Here is a 21,065-nt window from a genome sequence, read left to right on the forward strand (position 1 = left end):
TAATAAATGTTTGTGAAGCCAACAAAGCCAAAATCCCGTAAAAATGAAATGCTGCCAGGCCTGCTGAAGTGATCCAGCCATTTCCGGTTTTATTTCACCAAGATTTCCTTAGTATGCCCATCTACTTTCTGCTAGAACACATTCTGCCCACAAAAGGATGTAGCTGACCCTTTCTTCTTCACTAGTGCCTTTTAGAAAGCTCCTGAATGTCAGTCTGTTCAAATGTATATGGCGACACAATCGTTCTCATCTACACCATAGACCCAGATATCAGCTATGGCTTCTCAAATAACTACAATATCATCAATCTCCCAGTTCATCGTGGGCTGGAGCTATTTCTTTACTACCATTTCATCTCTGCCCGATTCACTCATATTTTCTCTCTCTCTCTCTCTGGCATTAATTCAAGTTGATTTTATCAACCTAATTCAACCTAATTTGTTCAAAATGTTTGGGCTTCGACTCTCAACGGCTGCCACCATGTTGTGTCATTGGATTCCCGTAAATTAGAAATAATCGCACCTCAGATTTAAAATGCTTACAATCCATCAAGTGTATTTCTCACACTTCTGCATGTGGCTGGTGCATGACTGCAGTGCAACAGTGAACGTGACACCCGGATTCACATTTACATGACAATTAGTTCCTAGCCCTTTGCCAAGAACACAACAACGGCCAGACCCCACTGGATGTGGTGGAGTCGGCGTCGCCGCTATTGGCTACCACGAGGTAGCCGATAACCAATCATGTTAATGATTCGGGGCTCGACGAATGATGACAATGACACGTTTGTCCAATCACCTCGCGGACACCAGCAGGACCTGCGCATACGCAGCTGTTCGGTGGATTCCGGTTCCTGCAATTTGAAAACAACGGATTTTCCACATTGAAAAAAAATCTACGCTCTTCGTCCGTCGATTGATAGGGAGACAAATCTCCAGCCACAGATTCCAAAATACGGTAACTATTGGTGAACAGCTTTTTCCTTTTTACACTATCAGCTCGGGTATTGTTCGGACCTTTGAGGCAAGAACTCCATTTCCCGTGAGGCTGTGCTGCCTCCCCGGCCTGCGCGGGCCGCGGTACCGGCCGCCGCGGGGTGTGCCGGGAGATGTAGTCGGCAGTCAATGAGTGGCTTCTTGTGCTCCTCACTCCCGCTCTCGGGGGCAAAGAACTCCATCACCGGCAGTAACCCCGACGCCCAACTCTGGGTGAGAGTGAACTCGAGACCACGGCAGCTGATAGTGTATACGTGACGGGTTAACTTTCGCCCACGCTCATTGGTAAGGAATAAACAGGTCAGTCACCAATTAGTAGTTTAAGTCTTGGTGCTGGTTTAGCACAATGAGCGGTCCGAAAGTCCGAGATGAATGAGGTCAGTGTCCCATCCCCCGTCCTGTTTTCGCCTTCTCACTTTCACTCTATACCTCTTTCCTTCTGTGTCTGTTTTCCTCTATGTCCTTTTGTGATGCTAACAGCAAGGTGCTTCACAGGAGTATATAAAGTATTGTATGATATCAAGCCGCAGAAGTTGAGTGCGATGACCTATGCCAAAACTAATAAAGTAAGAAGTCTTACAACACCAGGTTAAAGTCCAACAGGTTTGTTTCAAACACGAGCTTTTGGAGCACTGCTCCTTCCTCAGGTGAATGAATCAAAACTAATAAATGCTGATTGATAAGCTTGGAGTTATACCTGATGAAGGAGCTACGCGCCGAAAGCCAGTGATTCCAAATAAGACTTGGGGTAATCATACTCACTTGATGAAGGAGCTATGCTCTGAAAGCCAGTGATTCCAAATAAGACTTGGGGTAATCATACACACTTGATGAAGGAGCTATGCTCTAAAAGCCAGTGATTCCAAATAAGATTTCTTACTGTGCCCAACCCAGTCCAACACTGGCATTTCAACATCTTGGGGTTATGACGCAGTTAGCACATAATTATAGCACAAGATTCAAAAGTGCAATACAGTGATATTATTAAGAATTAAATAAAACAGTAAGAAAAAAAGCAGAGAATGAAGAAGCTGTGGGACAGGAACTCGAGAACTAGGATGAGTAGCCATTTGGTCCCTTCGAGCTATGCACCGCCATTCAATATGATCTGACTATGGCTTCAACTACACTTTCCTGTTCCCCCCCCCCCCCCCCCCCCCCAACCTGCCATAAGCGTTGACTGCTACGATGTTGATCAAGAATATCTAAAGCTATCTTGAATTCAATGATTTCAACAAGGCCAACCTCGAGTGTACTGCCAAAATTCCACCCGCACATCTCCGGTCCCACCAGGGGCGACAACACTCTTGACCACTGCTACTCAAAAATTAAGGGTGCCTACCGTTCCACCCCCCGACTGCACTTTGGGAAATCAGACCATAAGACAGTGCTCCTTCACCCGGCATACAAGCAGAAACTCAAGCGGGAGAATCCAGCTAAGAATGTTGTGCAGTGCTGGTCCGAGGAGACAGAAGAGCTCTTACGTGACTGCTTGGAGACAGTGGACTGGTCCATATTTAAGAACTCAGCGACCAACTTAAATGAGTATGCCACCACTCTCACAGACTTCATCACCAAATGTGTGGATGACTGCGTGCCAAAGAAAGCAGTACGTACTTTCCCCAACCGGAAACCATGGCTCAATCGCGAGATTGACTCTCTACTGAAAGACAGATCTGAGGTGTTCAAGGCAGACAACCCTGACCTATACAAGAAATCAAGGTACGACCTCCGCAAAGCCATCCGAGATGCCAAGAGAGAATATCAAACAAGCTAGAGTCATAGGCAGACTCTCGGTGGTGTGGCAAAGACTAAACAAATAACGGGCTACAAAGCGAAGCCGAGCAGTATCTCTGGCAGCAGCGCACCCCTCCCCGATGAACTCAGTGCATTCTATGCTCGGTTCGAGCAGGTAACCAACAATCCGCTGTCGAGTGCCCCAGCAGCCCATCATTCACCCATACCCACCATCACAGCTTCTGAAGTCAGTTCGGCCTTCCTGAAAGTGAACCCTCGGAAGGCGATGAGCCCGGAAGGGATCCCTGGTCGTGCACTCAGAGCCTGCGCGGACCAACTGGCAGAGGTATTCACAGACATCTTTAACCTGTCCCTACTCCACTCCGAGGTCCCTACCTACTTCAAGAAGACCACCATCATACTGGTACCAAAGAAGAACCAAGAAATGTGCCTCAATGACTACCGTCCGGTGGCCCTGACTTCAGTCGTAATGAAGTGCTTCAAGGGGTTGATCATGAAGCGCATCACCTTCATTCTCCCAGAACGCCTTGATCCACTTCAATTCGCATCCTGTTGCAACCAGTCCACATCAGACGCCATTTCCCTGGCCCGACACTCATCCCTAGAGGATCTCGAAAACAAGGACTCCTACATCAGACTCCTATTTATTGACTACAGCTCCGCCTTCAACACCATAATCCCAGCCAAGCTCATATCAAAGCTCCAAAACCTAGGACTTGGCTCCCCACTCTGCAACTGGATCCTCGATTTTACATAGATTTTACATAGAATTTACAGTGCAGAAGGAGGCCATTCGGCCCATTGAGTCTGCACTGGCTCTTGGGAAGAGCACCCCACCCAAGCCCATACCTCCACCCTATCCCCATAACCCAGTAACCCCACCTAACACTAAAGGCAATTTGGACCCTAAGGGCAATTTAGCATGGCCAATCCACCTAACCTGCACATCTTTGGACGTGGGAGGAAACCGGAGCACCCGGAGGAAACCCACGCACACACAGGGAGAACGTGCAGATTCCACACAGACAGTGACCCAAGCCGGGATTCGAACCTGGGACCCTGGAGCTGTGAAGCATTTGTGCTAACTTTTGTGCTAATTTTCTGACCAACCGACCACAATCAGTAAGAATGAACAACAACACCACCTCCACAATAGTCCTCAATACCGGGCCCCTGCAAGGCTGTGTACTTGGCCCCTTACTCTACTCCCTGTACACACACGCCTGCGTGGCAAAACTTGGTTCCAACTCCATCTACAAGTTTGCTGACGATCCGACCATGATCTCGAATAACGACGAGTCAGAATACAGGAGGGAGATAGAGAACCTAGTGGAGTGGACAACAATCTCTCCCTCAATGCCAGCAAAACTAAAGAGCTGGTCAGTGACTTCAGGAAGCAAGTACTGTACACACCCCTGTCAGCATCAATGGGGCCGAGGTGGAGATGGTTAGCAGTTTCAAATTCCTAGGGGTGCACATCTCCAAAAATCTGTCCTGGTCCACCCACGTCGACGCTACCACCAAGAAAGCAAAACAGCGCCTATACTTCCTCAGGAAACTAAGGAAATTCGGCATGTCCACATTAACCCGTACCAACTTTTACAGATGCACCATAGAAAGCATCCTATCGGGCTGCATCACAGCCTGGTATGGCAACTGCTCTGCCCAGGACCGCAAGAAACTTCAGAGTCGTGAACACCGCCCAGTCCTTCACACAAACCTGCCTCCCATCCATTGACTCCATCTACACCTCTCGCTGCCTGGGGAAAGCGGGCAGCATAATCAAAGATCCCTCCCACCCGGCTTACTCACTCTTCCAACTTTTCCATCGGGCAGGGGATACAGACGTCTGAGAACACGCACGAACAGACTCCTAAATGACCCTCTTATGGACTGTCCTCATTAACACTACACCCTGTATGCTTCATCCGATGCCAGTGCTTATGTAGTTACATTGTATATCTTGTGTTGCCCTATTATGTATTTCTTTTCTTCCCTTTTCTTCCCATGTACTTAATGATCTGTTGAGCTGCTTGCAGAAAAATACTTTTCACTATACCTCGGTACACGTGACAATAAACAAATCCAATCCATTGGCCATTACTTTCTGGAGAAGTGTTCCACAGGCTAATGAGAAAAACAATTCTTCTCATCTTTGTCTATAATTTTTAAAATTATACCGCCTAGTTCCAGACTTCCTCCACAAGTAACTTCATTGCAGTGTTAATGTGAGTCGACTTGTGACAATAAAGATTATTATTATCAAGTCCCTCTGGATTTTCCATATTTAAATTTTTTTTTAAATAACTTTAGAGTACCCAATTTGTTTTTTCCAATTAAGGGACAATTTAGTATGGCCAATCCACCTACCCTGCACATCTTTGGGTTGTGGGGGTGAAACCCACGCAAACACGGGGAGAATGTGCAAACTCCACACAGACAGTGACCCAGAGCCGGGATCGAACCTGGGACCTCGGCGTCATGAGGCAGCAGTGCTAACCCACTGCGCCACCGTGCTGTCCTCGTATTTCAATTATGATGCGGAGTTGCAGGCGTTGGACTGGGGTGAGCACAGTAACAAATTTTACACCAGGTTATCCTGGTGTTGTAAGACATATTTCAATTAGATCACCTCTCATTTTATTAAACTCCAATTGTTATAGGCCCTACCCGATCAACCTTCCCTTATAAAACAAAAACTATACACATTGCTCCAGATTCAATCTCACCAACGTCTTGTACATACCTCCTATAGTCTAAATAAAAGCAAATTACTGTGGATGTTGGAATCTGAAACCAAAACGAAAATGCTTGAAAATCTCAGCAGGTTTGGCAGCATCTGTAGGGAGAGAAAAGAGCTAATGTTTGTGTGGAGTCTGCACGTCCTCCCCGTGTGTGCGTGGGTTTCCTCCGGGTGCTCCGGTTTCCTCCCACAGTCCAAAGATGTGCGGGTTAGGTGGATTGGCCATGCTAAATTGCCCGTATTGTAAGGTTAATGGGGGGATTGTTGGGTTACGTGGGTTTAAGAAGGGTGATCATTGTTCGGCACAACATCGAGGGCCGAAGGGCCTGTTCTGTGCTGTACTGTTCTAAATTCTAAATTCTAAAGTCTAGATGACCATTTTGTCAAAGCTAAAGACAGAGAAAGTGGGAAATATTTATACTGTGGGGTGAGACTGAAAGATGAGTCATAGCCACAGAAACCCAGGTAAATGGGGTGCTAATAGCCACAGAAAGCAATGTGCTAATGGCAATCCCCAGAGAGGACAAAAGGTGTGAAAGGCCAAACTGCAGAGAAACTAACATCAGAGGGTAAACTGTGACAGATGTAGATGTGGGCAGAGGGGAAGCAAAGGAGAGAAAGTGTAACGAAAGGTGGATGGGGGGGGGGGGGGGTGGGGGGGGGGGGGGGGGTGGGGGGGTGGGGGGGGAATATATATAAAGAAAGACCAGAGAGAAAGAAATGGTAAAAAAACAGTTAAAATGAAATGCGATGAAAATAAATCGATTGAGGTGTGGTAGAGCTAATCATCTGAAGTTGTTGAATTCAATGTTGAGACCAGAAGGCTGTAGCATATCTAAACCGAAGATGAGATGTTGTTCCTCCAGTTTGCGTTGAGCTTGACTGGAACATTGTAGCAGGCCAAGGACAGACATGTGGGCATGGGAGCAGGATCTTGTGTTAAAATGGCAAGCAACGGGAAGGCCAGGGTCCTGAATGTGCACGGACAGAAGGTGCTGAGCAAAGCAATCACCCAGTCTGCGTTTGGTGTCTCCGATTATAGAGGAGACCACATTGGGAGCAGTGAATGCAAATTGGGACCTCCCTATAATCTATCTGGTACTCGACCCCCAAATCCCTGCAATCTCACCTTCTGGATCAGTCTTTAATGCAGCACCTTGTCAAATGGGCAGTATCGTCGCACAGTGGTTAGCACAGTTGTTTCGGAGATCCAAGGTCTCAGGTTCGATTCCCGGCTTGGGTCGCTGTCTCTGCGGAGTCTGCACATTTTCCCCGTGTTTGCATGGGTTCCCTCCGGGTGCTCCGGTTTCCTCCCACGGTCCAAAGATGTGCAGGTTAGGTGGATTGGCCATACTGAATTGCCTTTAGTGTCCAAAAATAAATTAGGTGGGGTTACTGGGTTACAGGTTTGGAGTGAAAGTGTGGGGTTAAATAGGGAGCACTTTCCAAGGGCCAGTGCAGACACGATGAGCCGAATGACCTCCTTCTGTAAATTCTATGACTTCTAAATGCCTGCTTTCTGTTTCCCTCCTTTCTTGAATAGAGGTGTCAAACTGCTGGGACCTTACCAGGTCTAGGGAATTTGAAGTCACTGAATTTAACAATATGCTGGCAGTGGGAACTGAACCATGAGATAAATCAATTGCGATTTTGTAGATTAATGGATCGCCAATTGAATTTCAAGGGTGCAATCTAACCTGATTGAAGATGTGTACACGTAATGTGTAATTTATCATGTATAATGTGGTAGTCACTGATGCTTAGTTTGGGTTACACCAGAACTACTGCTCTCCAGATCTCATTCCAGCTTTGATCCAAATGGACAAAGAGCTGAATTGAAGAAGCGAAGTGAGAGTGACTGTCCTTGACATCATTTGACAGAATATAACATCCAAGAAACCCAGATAAAATTGAAGTCAATGTGAATCGCAAAATTGGAGATGTACCTGTCCCAAAGGAAAATGGTTGTGGTTTTGGAGGCAAATAGTCTCAAACTCAACACACCGCTACAGGAATGCCTCAGGATAGTGTCAAAGTCTTCAAAGACCTTCACTTATTTGTAAAGTCAGAAGGAGGGTTGTTTGCTGATGATTTTGGTGTTCAGTACTGTTTGTGACTGCTCAGACACGGAAGCACTTGCACCAGACCTGGACACATTCAGGCTAGGGCTAATAAGTAGCAAGTAATTATTTTGCCTCACATATGGCAGGCAATGACTGATTCCAACAAGAGAATCAAATAAATTCCACATGGTATTCAACAGCATTTCCACCACCAAACCCCCACCATCAACTTCCAGGATATTGCCATTAACCAAAATTTTTATGGAAGCAAACAAATAAATACTGTGGCTAAAAGAGTACTCAAAGGTTGATTTTTACCACTTACAGGATACTTGCTTGGATGAGTACAAGCAAAGCTGACAAAGCTCAAGGAGCTTGACACCATCCAGGACAAAGTATCTCACTTGATTGGCACCCATCTACCACCACCTTAAATCCTTTACCATAGTTTCACAGTGGCTGCTGTGTCTACCATCTATAAGAGATACTGCAGCAACTCACCCAAGGCTCCTTTGACAACACCTTCTAAACCTGCACGGCTTAGAAGGACAAGGGAAGAAGACACTTGGGAATGGCTCAACCTGCATGTTCCCTTCCAAGGAACACTTCATTCTGACTTGGAACAATACCACCATTCCTTCACTGTTGCTGGGTCAAAGTCCGATGTACTCCCTCCTTAACAGCACTGGGCTTGCACCTATATCTTGTGGACTGCAGTGGTTCAAAAATTGTTACATGGATCCATCTTGTGACATACGAAACAAGCGACTGATATTTTTCCTTGTTAATAGGTTTATTAACAGGATGCAGCATTACAGATCTCTGCACCCTCATTACAACCCAGCAAAGCAGGATGGTGGCACACTAAGTACTCTCAGTCCTTAGTCAAACAATGCCCATCACCTGTGTATCTTTAACAGTATAATGTAACGACCAGACAACCATTAATGGATTCCCATTTGTTTAATTTTCACAGCTTCTCTTCTACTTAACTCACTTCTTCAGGTGGTATCAAAACACTGCTCTTAAATTTCACCCTGCACAAAATGTGGATTTTATATTCTACCATGTTCCTAATAATATGTGGCTAAGGAAGCTAAGAAAATCTTCGAGATCATTTTTCCTGCATTGGGGGAGTCCACTCGTAACCCCTTGATTATCAAATCTGTCTTTGAAACTCTGAGCTGTGAGTATCAAGTGAGGTCAAGGAGGAGATAGCAGATGGTCTGAGGATGATTTTCCAATCCTCACTAGATGCAGGGGAAGTACCGGAGGACCTGAGAAATGTAAACATGGTTCCATTGTTTAAAAAGGGATCAAAGGAAATGCCAAACAATTATTGGCCAGTTAGTCTTATGCCGGTGGTGGGCAAATTAATAGAATCAATCCTGAGAGATAGGATTAACTGTCACCATAGAAAGGCATGGACTAGTCAGGGATAGTCAGCATGGATTTGTTAAAGGAAGGTCTTGCCTCACAAATTTGATTGAATTCTTTGAGGAAGTAATGAGGGCTGATGAAGATAGTGCAGTAGATGTTGTGTACATGGATTTTAGCAAGGTGTTTTACAAAGCACCACATGGCAGATTGGTCAAACGTGAAAGCCCATAAGATACAGGGCAATGTGACAAACTGGATAAAAAATTGACTTTGTAACAGAAAACAAAGTGTAATGGTTGATGGCTGCCCTTGCAATTGGAAAGTTGTTTCAAGTGGTGTTCCACAGGGCTCGGTGTTGGGGCCTTTACTGTTCGTGTTATTTATTAATGATTTGCGCGTGAAAGTGGGGAGCACGATTGGGAAATTTGCAGATGACACAAAGATTGGCTGAGTGGTGGACAGTGTAGAGGATGGCTATAATCTCCAAAATGATATGGATGGGTTGGTGGAGTGTGCAATAAAGTGGCAGATGGAATTTAACACCGAGTGGAGCGTGTGCATTTGGGGACGTCAAACAGTGATAGGGAATACACAATAAATGGGAATATACTGAGGGGGGTAGATGAAAGTCCCATCTTGGCAAACAAGTACACAGGTTCCTAAATGCAGCAGTTCCAGTAGACAAGGCTGTAAAGAAAGAATATGGAATGCTCTCCTTCATTGGCAGAGGCATAGAATATAAAAGTAAGAATGTAATGTTGAAATTGTATAAAACACTGATGAGGCCACAACTGGAGTATTATGTGCAGTTCTGGTCCCCAGATTACAGGAAGAATGTAATTGCTCTGGGAGACTGCAGAGGAGGTTTACAAGAATGTTGCCAGCGCTAGAAAAGTGTAGCTGCGAGGAGCGATTAGATAGGTTGGGGTTATTTTCCTTCGAACAAAGAGGGGTGACGTAATTGTGGTGAACAAAATTATGAGGGGAAGAGATGAGAGTGGACAGGATAAAATTGTTTCCCTTGGTGGAGAATTCTGGAACCAGGGGACATAGATTCAAGATAAGTGGCAGCAAGATAAATGGAATACAATGTGGAAAGGTGTGAGGCTATGTCCTTTGGAAGGAGGAATGGAGACATAGACTATTTTCTAAATGGGGAAATGCTTAGGAAATCAGAAGCACAAAGGGACTTTGGAGTCCTTGTTCAAGGTTCTCTTAAGGTTAACATGCAGGTTCAGTTGGCAGTTAGGAAGGCAAATGCAATGTTAGCATTCATGGCGAGAGGGCTAGAATACAAGAGCGAGGATGTGCTTTTAAAAAAATTAGTGTATCCAATTAATTTTTTTCAATTAAGGGGCAATTTAGTGTGACCAATCCACCTACCCTGCACATCTTTGGGTTGTGGGGACGAAACCCATGCAAACATGGGGAGAATGTGCAAACTCCACACGGACAATGACCCAGAGCAGGGAACGAACCTGGGACCTCGGCGCCGTGAGGCAACTGTGCTAACCACTTGTGCTACCGTGCTGCCCTGCGAGGATGTACTTCTGAGGCTGTATAAAGCTCTGGTCAGACCCCATTTGGAGTATTGTGAACAGTTTTGGGCCCTGTATCTGAGGAAGGATGTGCTGGCCTTGGAAAGGGTCCAAAGGAGTTTCACAAGAATAATCCCTGCAATTAAGAGCTTGTCGTATGAGGAAAGGTTGAGGACTCTGGTCTGTACTCATTGGAGTTTAGAAGGATGAGGGGTGTCTTATTGAAATTTACATGAGGCTGAACAGAGTGGACGTGGAGAGGATGTTTCCACTATGGGGAAAACTAGAACCAGAGGGCACAATCTCAGGAAATCAGAAGCACAAAGGGACTATGGAGTCCTTGTTCAAGATTTTCTTAAGGTTAACATGCAGGTTCAGTCGGCAATTAGGAAGGCAAATGCTGCCTGTGTGGAGTTTGCACATTCTCCGCATGTTTGCGTGAGTTTTGCCCCCACGACCCAAAGGGACGATCCTTTTAAAACAGAGATGAGGAATTTCTTCAGCCAGAATGCAGTGAATCTGTGGAACTCTTTGCCGCAGAAGGCTGTGGTGGCCAAATCGCTGAGTGTCTTTAAGACAGAGATAGATCGTTTCTTGATTAATAAGGGGATTAGGAGTAATGGGGATGAGAAAAATATCAGCCATGATCGAATAGCGGAGCAGACTCGATGGGCCGAGTGGCCCAATTCTGCTCTTTTGAATTATGGTCTTATGGCAGAAGGTATAGAGGGGACATGAGGAAGAATGTTTTTATGCAGAGGGTAGTGGGAATCTGGAATTCGCTGCCCGAGTTGGTGGTGGAGGCAAAGACCTTAAACTCTTTTTTAAAAGTACATGGATGTGCACCTTAGTGCTCTAAGCTGCAGGGTTATGGACCAAGTGCAGGAAGGTGGGATCAGAAAGGGCACCTGGGTGTCCTCCGGCTGGCATGGGTAAGATGGACTGAATGATCTCCTTCTGTAACTCTTCTGTGATTCTATGATACTATTGCTTTAGCCTTGCATTTCTCATCAGGATGTACTTTACCGTACATGTATTCTCATGTATTTTCTTGAATTTTGTTTAATTCCCTTTTCTTCCATGTACTGAATGATCTGTTGAGCTGCTTGCAGAAAAATACTTTTCACTGTACCTCGGTACACGTGACAATAAACAAATCCAATCCAATATCCACCTGTGAGGTAAAGCTGGCTGTCCCCTACCTGGCACTTCAGTTCCTACACCAAATTCCTTTCAACTATCCAACTCTTTGCTTCGCATCTCTTTTCGATTTATGTTCCAATTTGTTTTTAGCCACCTAAACATCCTAATCACAAGGGCTTCTACTTCCAGTGGCATTCCTAGTTTGTTCTATCGTCTTTGTTCTATAGAAACTAGTCTCTCCTTGACTCCTATCTCATTCCGTACTACTGTTCCGGACTACTGCAACATTACTGCTCCCTCCATGATCAGAGGTTCTGTTTCCAGTACGGCCGGAGTCCCTGTTAGATCAATTATGAGGACTCGCACTGCATTTTCAAGCTTTATACATTTTCATCTCATTTTGCAGTTCATAGATCTTATCCCTTGTCCATCATCTTGAACATTCAGCAAATGTTTTGAATTTGCCAGTGGCTTTCCCTGCTCTCCCTAGAATGGTCATATTCCCTATTAATTGAATCATTCTAGTATGTATTTTACCTTCACACTAACTTTTAGTAGTTGTCCTTTGGGTAAAATGGCCTTATCTTGTGTATCATTATCATCATCCAGCCCATTGTCTACTGTATTCTACTCAAAACTGTCAAACATATGAATGAAGGATGCCTAATCACCTACTAATTGCTTAGGTTTTGCAAGTTTATAATAATCTCAATTAACCAAGATAAATATATCCGCATAGTTGCAGTGAGCATGCTGGAGAATTGCTGCCTTCCCATTGCATCCTATCACTTTATACAGACCTTTCCGCTTTTGCACTTTCTTTCGTTGTACACTAAATCTCCAGGGTTAAAGTTTATATCTGATGCTCTTATGTGATGCCTTCAGGATTGCTGAATTTTCTCGAACTTCAGCATTGAATCCTCTTCTCCCTGCATGTAGGGCATTCAAATGTGCAGAAAAGGTGCAATTAATAGTCGTCCTTTCCAAGGCGAGGGGATGATCACACATCATAGAAGGTATTTTTGGACTTCTCCCACAGGCCAACGGATACAGCCTATAGCTCCTGCCATTTGAAGTGAACTCTTCTCATGGACTGCTATTCCAGGGCAGATGGTAGCGTACAATTTGGTAGTTTGATCGGCCAAGATCTTATGGAGCACTTCAATCACTGTGTGATTTATTTATCAAAGCCCATTACTGAAGAGACTTTTAGCTGCAGTGTTCACCACTATAATGTTGATATTTTTGCACATGCCTCTAAATTTGTCACTGACCATATAGAGAGGTTTGCTAGATAGGAATTTAGTTGGTGCCCGCTATTCAGTCCCAATTCATTTTCCACGATTTTATCCACAATCACTTTTGTTTTTACTGTAGAATTTTGCCTATTACATTGTTTTGTTACTGTAGAAAGACATGGCAGCAACACTCTATCTACGAAATGTAAAACGAAAATGTTTCCATCCCTGTCCACACCTTTAAATCAATAGCTACTACATCATTAAATCCGCGCACTAATGGGAGACTCCATCTGTATGCTTCAACTGGATAAACCTCCGAGTTACCGAGAAAGCATTAAAAAAAAAACTTCCAATTAAGGGGCAATTTAGAGTGGCCAATGCACCTACCCTGCACATCTTTGGGTTGTGGGGATGAGACACATGCAGACACTGGGAGAATGTGCAAACGTCACATGGACAATGACCCGGGGCTGGGATTGAACTCAGGTCCTCGGTGCCATGAGTTAGTGCGTCACTGTGCTGCCCTCGAGAAAGCATTATTAAGTCTAATATGATTACTGATGTGCTGACCTGCTTCTGCTGATCCTTCACATTTATCATTAATGACTGACCTCGTTTTAGGGGTTTATTGCATTGGACATTAAAAGAGATGACTAATTTCCTTATTATGTGGGCATCTAAAACTGCACCGCTCTGCCTGCCAATACCTTCGAGAATACACATATGTTCAGATAGAACATATGAACATTTTGTGTTACAGTATTGGCTGCTGTGTTCCCTGAGAAGGGAAATCCCATGTTCATCCCGTCAACTGATCTCAGTCGGAATGCTAGTTTTTTATACTGAACATTTTAAACAAGGAGGATATTTACTGTGGAAGATTAGAGAAATTTTAATTTCTGATTAACCCGCTCCTGTGTTCTGTCCAGGAGTGTGAGATTCTTTTTTTCCTTTAAAAAAAAATTTAGAGTACCCAATTTTACTTTCCAATTAAGGGGCATTTTAGCGTAGTCAATCCACCTACCATGCACATTTTTGAGTTGAGGGGGGTGAAACCCATGCAGACACGGGGTGAAATTCAAGACAGACAGTGACCCAGGGCTGGGGTCGAACCCAGGTCCTCAGTACCGTAGGCAGCAGTGATAACCACTGCGCCACAGTGCCACCCAGGAAGTCACGGTAGCATGGTGGTTAGCATCAATGCTTCACAGCTCCAGGGTCCCAGGTTCGATTCCCGGCTGGGTCACTGTCTGTGTGGAGTCTGCACGCCCTCCCCGTGTGTGCGTGGGTTTCCTCCGGGTGCTCCGGTTTCCTCCCACAGTCCAAAGATGTGCGGGTTAGGTGGATTGGCCATGCTAAATTGCCCGTAGTGTAAGGTTAATGGGGGGATTGTTGGGTTACGGGTATACGGGTTACGTGGGTTTAAGTGGGGTGATCATTGTTCGGCACAACATCGAGGGCCGAAGGGCCTGTTCTGTGCTGTACTGTTCTATGTTCTATGTTCTATGTTTAAATCATAGAATCGTGTAGCACAGAATGAGATCATTCGGCCCATCCTGTCTGTGCCCATTCTTTGGTGGAGTTATCCAATCAATCCTACACGCCCTCTTCGCTGCTGTGGCCCTGCAATTTTGATCCAATTTCCTTTAATTAGTCATGCAAATTATTACTGAATTTGCTTTCACCACCCTTTTAGGCAGTGTATCCAGATCATAACTTGTTTTTTTTAAAAAGGCTTTCTCGCTTCACCACTGATTCTTTTGCTAATCAATGTGAGTCTGTGTCCTCTGGTTACTGACCCTTCTGCCACTGAAACAGTTACCCCTTATTTACTATATTAAAACTATTCATGATTTTGAGTGCTTTCACCAAATCTCCTCTTGACTTTCTGTGCTGCAAGGAGAATGGCTCCAGCTTCTCCGGTCTCTACATGTTTCCCACATATGATTTGATTTATTATTGTCACATGTATTAGTATACAGTGAAAAGTGTTGTTTCTTGCATGCTATACAGACAACGCATACCGTACATAGGGAAGGAAGGAGAGACTACAGAATATAATGTTACAATCATAACTGGGATGTAGAGAAACAATCAACTTAATACGAGGTAGGTCCATTCAAAATGGGAACAATTCGAGTCCAGGATTTATGGAGTAATTGAAAAGAAAGACGAGTTCAACATGAATGGTTAAAGCCAGCTTCAGCAGTGGAGCTGAAATGGGAATTCCATTTGAAATCCGACATCGAGGGCAAGAATATCTGTAGATGTAGAATTAAATGTGGAGCTATCAAAGATGATGGCCGCTGAGTTGTGAATTCACTGCGATTCATCAAACGAACAGCTTTCAGTCCTCAGCTCTGGGATCCAGAGTATCCTCTGAGTGGAGGGAGACACAGAACCAAGGGAAATGCAATGTCTTTGCACGTGCATCTTGACAATTGATTAGCATGCACGTTTCTTAATCAGCAATTAACCTCCAGGAATGGTAGAGGAAAATAGGAGCAACTACTGAATAATTTCCAATCAGAAAGGCCAATCATAAGGGCATACTTCAACTAATCATTTGATGTTTGTAGGATTAAAAAAAAAGTCACCCTCTCCAATTTAATAAACCCCGCCATATCGTTGACCCAGGCTTCCACGCTTGGGGGCCTCGCATCCTTCCACTGAAGAAGAATCCTCCGCCGGGCTACTAGGGACGCAAAGGCCAGAACACTGGCCTCTTTCGCCTCCTGCACTCCTGGCTCCACTGCAACCCCAAATATTGCGAGTCCCCAGCCTGGATTGACCCTGGATCCTACCACCCTTGACACCGTCCTTGCTACACCCTTCCAAAATTCCCCCAGTGCTGGGCATGCCCAGAACATGTGGACATGGTTTGCTGGGCCCCCAGAGCACCTAATACACCTGTCCTCGCTCCCAAAAAACCAGCTCATCCTTGTCCCGGTCATATGAGCCCTATGCAGCACCTTAAACTGTATGAGGCTAAGCCTCGCACAAGAAGAGGAGGAGTTCACCCTTTCCAGGGCATCCGCCCACATCCCCTCCTCAATCTCTTCACCCAGCTCCTCCTCCCATTTACCTTTTAGCTCCTCCACTGAGGCCTCATCTACCTCCTGCATCACCTGGTACGCTTCCGAGATCCTCCCCTCTCCAACCCACACCCCCGAGAGCATCCTGTCCTGAACCCCATGCGGCGGCAGCAGAGGGAACCCCGCCACCTGCCGCCTGACAAACGCCCTTACTTGCATGTACCTAAAGGTGTTCCCCGGGGGGAGCCCAGACTTCCCTTCCAGCTCACCCAGGCTCACGAACTTCCCGTCTATGAACAGGTCCCCCAGCCTCCTGACACCTGCCCTGTGCCAACTCAGGAACCCGCCATCAATTCTCCCCGGAACAAACCGGTGGTTCCCCCGTATTGGAGACCCCATCGAGGCCCCCACCTCCCCCCGTGCCGCCTCCATTGCCCCCAAATCTTGAGGGTAGCTGCCACCACCGCGCTTGTGGTATACCTCGTTGGAGGGAGCGGCAGCGGCGCCGTTACCAGCGCTTCCAGGCTCGTGCCCACACAGAATGCCATCTCCATCCTCTTCCATGCTGCCCCCTCCCCGTCCGTTACCCACTTACGCACCATCGCTGCGTTGACAGCCCAATAATACCCACAGAGGTTGGGCAGCGCCAGCACCCCCTATCCCTGCCCCGCTCCAGAAACACCCTTCTCACCCTCGGGGTCCTGTGCGCCCACACAAATCCCGTAATGCTCCTGTTAACCCGCCTGAAAAAAGGCCTTCGAGAGAAGGATGGGGAGGCACTGGAACATGAACAGAAACCTCGGGAGCACCGTCATCTTGACTGACTGCACCCTACCCGCCAGAGACAGCGGCAGCATGTCCCACCTCTTAAACTCCTCCTCCATTTGCTCCACCAGCCTTGTGAGGTTAAGCTTATGCAAGGCCCCCCAGCTCCTGGCCACCTGAACCCCCAAGTACCTGAAGCTCCTCTCCGCCCTTTTCAGCAGGAGCCTCCCAATCCCCCCCTCCTGGTCCCCCAGGTGTACCACAAACAGCTCGCTTTTCCCAAAGTTAGTCGTAGGGGGCGTAGCCTCAAAATAAGGGGAAGTAGATTTAGGACTGAGTTTAGGAGGAACTTCTTCACCCAAAGGGTTGTGAATCTATGGAATTCCTTGCCCAGTGAAGCAGTTGAGGCTCCTTCATTAAATGTTTTTAAGGTAAAGATAGATAGTTTTTTGAAGAAAAAAGGGATTAAGGTGTTCGGGCCGGAAAGTGGAGCTGAGTCCACAAAAGATCAGCCATGATCTCATTGAATGGCGGAGCAGGCTCGAGGGGCCAGATGGCCTACTCCTGCTCCTAGTTCTTATGTTCTTATGTTATACCCTGAGAAATCCCCAAATTCCCGGAGAATCCCCATCACCACCGGCATTCCCTCCACCGGGTCCGCCACATACAACAAAAGGTCGTCCGCTTAGAGCGACACATGGTACTCCTCCCCACCCCGGACCAGCCCCCTCCAATCCCCCGACTCCCTCAGCGCCATAGCCAGGGGTTCAATTGCCAGCGCAAAAAGTAGGGGGGCCAGGGGACACCCGATATTTGTAGGATTTAATTCATTACGATGATGTACTTGCACTGACTCTGAAGATCCTTGTACTATCTGGAAAGGTAATGTTTCGTGAAATATATTCCATCAATAGTCCCTCTCTGTTTCAGGGTTTCTCTGTAAATAACACCAACCCAAAAGAAGAGAGCATGAAAATCTTTTATGTGTTTGTCATTATCTTCATTCCAGACTATTTTTTAAATTTAGAGTACCCAATTAATTTTTTCCAATTAAGGAACAATTTAGCGTGGCCAATCCACCTACCCTGCACATTTTTGGTTTGTGGGAGTGAAACCCATGGAAACACGGCGAGAATGTGCAAACCCCACGCGGACAGTGACCCAGAACCGGGATCGAACCTGGAACCTCGGCGCCGTGAGGCAGCAATGCTAACCACTGTGCCACCGTGCTGCCCATTCCAGAATATTCTGATGCCAAAGCTATCATGACATGCTGATGTGAAGGCTAACGTGGATGGATATATTTTTGGTTGCAGCCAATCGGTGCTTTCAATCGCCCTATGCTCCCCTCTGTTAATCTGAGGATCTCAGTGCTGTTGCTCACTGCTCAATCATTAATGCAAACCCATGAAGAAGAATTAATTCTGGAATAAACTTTATGCACATGGGAAAAGAACAAGAACTCGTGTCCCCGGATGTAAACACCAACACGGATCTGCCCCACCACCTTCGTCATCCCCTATAGAGCAAACGATATAAGCCTGGATCGATCTAGTTTAGGACCCAGTACACAGTTGAAATCCCCTCCGAAGATCAGTTTGTGTGTATCCAGGTCAGAAATGGAAGACGACACTCTTCTAATGAATGTCACATTGTCCCAATTTGGCACGTAGACATTTTCTAGTACCACTGACGTGCCCGCCAAAGAACAACTTGACCATCATGAATACCATTGCAAAACTAGGCTTCCAACAGGGGCAATATAACTTCAACTATAATACAAGAAGTGTTGTTAGAAGTTAGCCCCCCCCTGGGCGAAGAAGGAAAGGAGCAGCAGGTGGGAGAATGCGGACACTAGGATCTATCAGGACTGGAGCGCGGAGGTGGCGAAGAGAAGGGCTGGCTTCAATCGGGCGAAGGAAGCGCTTCACAGGAAGGGGGTGAAGTTTGGCCTGTTACAGCCGGCTCGCCTTTGGGTCTCTTACAAGGACCGCCAGCTCTACTTTGACTCTCTGGAGGAGGCCTGGGCTTTTGTCCAGGCAGAAAAATTGGACTCGAACTGAGGACTGGGGGGCTGGGGAATGATGTACATTGTCCGGAGGCTCTGTCCTCCTTGGTATCCTTTCATTTTTATTGAATGTTTGATGTTGCTTTTTTGTTGCTCTGCTTCTTCGTTTTTTGGGGCTGTTATTTATTTACTATGGTTCTTTTTAGTTTTTTCCACTGGTAGAGGGTTGGGGAGCTGTTTGCGGTCCCGCTGGGTCATGTGCCCGTCTTTTTACCGTGTGTTGGGCTGGGGGGGGGTTTGGGATGGAAGCGCAGGCTTTCTTCCCGTGCTGGAGGAGTTGGGGGCGGGGCCGGCACTAGGAGGGGAGATTGGGGGTTGCGTTGCATCGGGGAGTGGGGGGGGGGGGGGGGGGGGGGTCGTCGGTATGGCGGGGGGGGGTCGTCGGTATGGCGGGGGTAGCCAGGGTCAGCAGGAGTCGGCTGACTTACGGAAGTACAAAGTTAGGGGTTACCCAGCTGGGGGGGGGGGGGAGTAGGGGTGGGTTACCGGGTTGCTGCTGCAGGGGCCGTAGGGAAACGGCTGGTGAAGGGGTGGCTGGGAGGGGGGTCTGCCACCGTGGGGAACGGGCCTGGGGGGTTCCCTGGGCACGTGGTGAGCCGTGGGAGAGCTATGGCTGATCGGCGCAGAGGGAGGGAGAAGACCCCCCAGATTCGGCTGGTCACATGGAACGTGAGGGGGCTGAATGGACCAGTGAAGCGGTCCTGGGTCTTGGCACACCTGAGGGGGCTGGGAGCAGATGTAGCTATGCTCCAGGAGACTCACCTTAAGGTGGCGGATCAGGTGAGGCTGAGAAGAGGCTGGGTAGGACAGGTGTTTCACTCTGGGCTCGATGCGAAGAATCGAGGGGTGGCGATCCTAGTCGGGAAGAGCTTGTCGTTTGTTGCGTCTAATGTGGTGGCGGACAGTGCGGGTAGATATGTAATGGTGAGTGGTAGACTTCAGGGGGAGCGGGTGCTTCTGGTCAATGTGTACGCCCCCAACTGGGACGATGCGGGCTTAATGCTGGAGCCAGATCCCGGTCCTGGAGACGGGGGTTTGATCCTGGGTTTGGACTTTAATACGGTGCTGGATCCGGCTCTGGATCGCTTGAAGTCTAGGACGGGTAAGAGGCCAGCGGAGGCCTCGGTGCTGAGGGGGTTCATGGATCAGATGGGAGGGGTAGATAGACCCTTGGAGGTTCTTGAAGCCGGTGGGTAGGGAGTTCTCCTTTTTCTCCCATGTTCACAAGGCTTATTTCCGGATTGACTTTTTTGTTCTCAGCAGGGCGCTGATCCCGAGAGTGGTGGGGGCGGAGTATTCGGCGATAGCCATAACTGACCATGCTCCGCATTTGGTGGACCTGGAGCTGGGGGAGGGGAAGGATCAGCGCCCGCTATGGAGGTTGGATGTGGGGCTTCTGGCAGAGGAGAAAGTATGTGGCCAGGTCCGTAGGGGTATAGAGGGATATTTGGAAGCGAATGATAACGGGGAGGTGCAAGTTGGGGTGGTTTGGGAAGCGCTGAAGGCAGTAGTTAGAGGGGAGCTGATATCCATTTAGGCGTACAGGGAGAGGGGGATGAGAATCGAGAGGGAGAGGCTGGTGGAGGAAATGGTAAGGGTGGATAGGAGGTATGCGGATGTCCCGGAGGAGGGGCTTTTGAGGAAGCGGCGCTGTCTCCAAGCGGAGTTCGATATACTGACCACCTGGAAGGCGGAGGCGCAGTGGAGGAGGGCGCAGGGGGCGGTATATGAGTATGGGGAGAAGGCAAGTCGGATGCTGGCCCACCAGCTCCGGAAGCGGGAGGCGGCGAGAGAGATAGGGGGAGTCACAGATGCAGGAGGGAACTTGGTGCGGGGTGGCAGGGACATCAATGGGGTATTCAGATCTTTTTACGAGGGGCTGTACCAGGCGGTGCCCCCTAGGGAGGCGGGCGGAATGGACCGCTTTCTGGGTGGGCTGGAGTTCCCAAGAGTAGAGGATGAGCGGGTGGAGGGTCTGGGAGCCCCAATCGAGTTGGGGGAGCTGATGGAGGCACTGGGGAGCATGCAGACAGGGAAAGCGCCGTGACCTGACGGGTTCCCAGTGGAATTTTACAAGAAGTTTTCAGATCTGCTGGGCCCGCTGCTTGTAAGGACCCTGAACGAGGCGAGGGAGGGGGGGGCTCTGCCCCCTTCGATGTCTCGGGCAATCATCTCTTTGATCCTGAAGCGGGACAAGGACCCCCTCCAATGTGGGTCCTATAGGCCGATCTCGCTCCTTAACGTGGACGCAAAATTGTTGGCAAAGGTACTGTCCAGAAGGGTGGAAGATGTGGTCCCGATAGTTATCCATGAGGACCAAAAGGGGTTTGTGA

The 21,065-nt window shown here is 47.5% G+C and overlaps 1 protein-coding gene across 6 annotated transcripts in view; it reads left to right on the top strand.

Annotated features, from left to right (window-relative positions):
• Positions 1-732: 732 nt before the first annotated feature.
• capn15 (calpain 15) overlaps positions 733-21,065 on the top strand; it is a 378,220-nt gene continuing 357,887 nt past the window's right edge. For 2 of the 6 annotated variants that reach the window (XM_038821112.1, XM_038821115.1), the window contains exon 1: positions 733-1,298. The gene's annotated coding sequence lies outside the window, so the exon portion shown is untranslated. The remainder of the gene's footprint in view (positions 1,299-21,065) is intronic. The other 4 variants (XM_038821114.1, XM_038821117.1, XM_038821113.1 and 1 more) reach the window with 2 other exon arrangements.

Source organism: Scyliorhinus canicula, chromosome 15, assembly GCF_902713615.1.
Source record: "Scyliorhinus canicula chromosome 15, sScyCan1.1, whole genome shotgun sequence".
Classification (NCBI taxonomy): domain Eukaryota; kingdom Metazoa; phylum Chordata; class Chondrichthyes; order Carcharhiniformes; family Scyliorhinidae; genus Scyliorhinus; species Scyliorhinus canicula.